The following is a 2,555-nucleotide window of genomic DNA, read 5'->3' as shown; positions in this document are numbered from 1 at the left end:
AAGTCTTCACTGTCAAAGGTAAGTACAAAAATCTTACACTGGTTATAGTTACATAATGTTGATCCGTGGTTTTAATTTCAGTCGTGAAATCTTCGTTACATACATATGTAACAAAGTGGCAAATAACAGAAATAAATATTCCTGCTTTGACTGTGAAATTAAAACCACAGGTTTAATTATGTAACTATAACCAGTGTAAGATTTTTGTACTTACCTTTGACAGTGAAGACTTGTCCTTTACTTAGTCTAGTTTTAGTCGACTAAACATTATTGGATCATCTTAGACTAAATCTGAAGTTGACTAAAATATAAAGTGTAAAAATGTAAAAGTTGCTGCACACAGTTTACGAAGCGTTAAATTTACTCTTCTCTTCCTCCCAAGCTTTGACATGTTGTCGGAGCATGTGAGCGTAATCCCGCCCCCCAGATCAAACTGTGCACGTCTAACTCCGCTGCACAACATGTAGTCACTATTCATCAACAAAAGTGTCAATAAATTTCAATCTAGTTTTTGTCAAAATTAACAAAATGAACACAGACGTTGAGCCATCTGTTTTCAGCATGGGATGATCGGACACGTTAAGCTTCTAGATTAGAAGTTAGGAGTTACTAGAAAACTCCAAACACAGACGAGCATGTAAATTAGAAATTTGTGGTTTTAATTCTTTTCTCTTCCGCGTAGTGTCAGCCATGTTTGTCACCGAGGACAGGTTTTAGATCAGACGCCATGGTGCCACAGGCAGCGCACAGTAACCGCTGAACAAAAAGCAGTTCCATCAAGAAACCATGAGCGTGGTAACTTCAGAGGTCGTTTCAGGGTTGTTAGCGATGTCCTGGTTCCAGTCTCAAAAGAAAAGAGAAATGAGCAAATTTCCACAAATGTTTGACCGTTTATTTAGTGGCTATTGGTGAATTCTTTTAAACACAAAGTATGCTTCAGCACATTTTGAGGATTGCGGTTAGAGAGTAAATGACCCTTCATGTTCTTCAGGTTGTGCGAATCTGTTCATGCATCTTCGCCGATTTTGTGTGCAATAATCTGAGGTCGTGTTGCCAAACTTCTCACTGCAGTCTGTGGCAGGTTGATTCTGAGGGACTGCATCCTTCTGCACAACTGCACTGTAACGCCTGGTGCTCAGGTCGTGTCTGCGTGACGTCAGGAAGCGAGTTTATGTGTGATGAACTACTGACGAGACGGTGTCGATTATTTTTTCAGATTGTGTTTTCATGAACCCTGTGACCTCACAAATGTGACAGAAAATCTGAATCATGATGTCTGTGAAACTGTTGCAGCTGTGAGAGATTTCTGCTGGTTTGATCAATCACCCAGAACTCCTGTAAAGAAATGTCAGTAAACTGTGAACATTTAAACATGCGTGTTGTGAGTTGTGTGTCTTTAAGTTTTAAGTGAATAGTGTGGACAAATGTTTTGGACGTGGCCTTTTCCTCTGGGGCGAACCAGGTTTAGATGATATGTTGATGAGCTGGACCCTGCTCTCTGCTGCCCATCTTTATGTTTGCAGTCAAATACAGAAACACAACTAATTTCTTATGATGAGTTGCAGGTGGGAGGAGTTACGAGTTTTCCAATTCTCCCTAAATGAGAACCTATCCGGTCTTTAAGTGATGACGTGATGAATCCTGCTTCCGGGCCCAAAGTAGTCTGCATTTAATAAGGCTGTTGTGTTTTTAACATGCTTTAATGTTTTGTATCTTGTTCTATTTAATCTCAAATAGCCCCTAAAAACAGTCAGTGATCACAGTCGGCCTCTCTAGGTTTTTATTACCGCTAATCATTTTAAAGCTTCGTTTTTAAAACCTTACAGCCCAGCCCATGCAGCAGTATATGAATGACTAACCTCGTATTGTGGATGGATTATCTCAGTTGTTCTCCCGACTGAAGTTTGGCCCGTTTACAGCTTCCTGCCATGCGATTGCATTTGTCCCTAACCATCGGGAACCCTCATGTTAACTTTTATCCAGTGGGAAAAAGTTAGTTTTCGTCCTCCAGCTTCACTGTTTATGCTAACGTAGCTGTGTCGCTAGCAATCACATAGCACGTCATTATATACCAGCTAGCCCAACTTCAGTAACACTACAAACGTCACTGCTGTTTACCTTCCTGTCTTCATTTATGTCAAAGTGATAGCAGAGCTGTACGTTTGAATTTGTTTCAGAAATCTCTCAGTCAGAACATGGTATGAAATGTTTAGGTGTAAACTAGCGAGCTAACTTCCTGCTAACTTCTAACTCCATTAAATTTCATAAATTCAGTTTTCATGGATGTTAAACTTAATTGTTACACCTGGTAAAGCAGCAACGCTGATCATTTTATTACAGATGAAACGATTTAGACAGTTTTTAACTCTGTGATGCCGCAGTGATCGTTAGACTTAGGGCCCTGCAGCAGAGTTTGGGCCCAGGCATGGCTAATGATGTCAGACTTGAAGACTGGATTCCATCCTGTTCCTCTTTTCCTTATTTTCTGACACAGATAGATAAGCCTGCTTTGTCTCATAGCAGAGTCTCAAGAGGATGGAGGAAACCATGGGGGG

Source organism: Mchenga conophoros, linkage group LG20 (assembly GCF_057382185.1).
Source record: "Mchenga conophoros isolate Kocher_MC1m ecotype Shallow Benthic linkage group LG20, M_conophoros_male_GT1.1, whole genome shotgun sequence".
Classification (NCBI taxonomy): Eukaryota; Metazoa; Chordata; class Actinopteri; order Cichliformes; family Cichlidae; genus Mchenga; species Mchenga conophoros.
The sequence above is the reverse complement of the archived record's forward strand: the minus strand, read 5'-3'. Positions refer to the sequence as shown.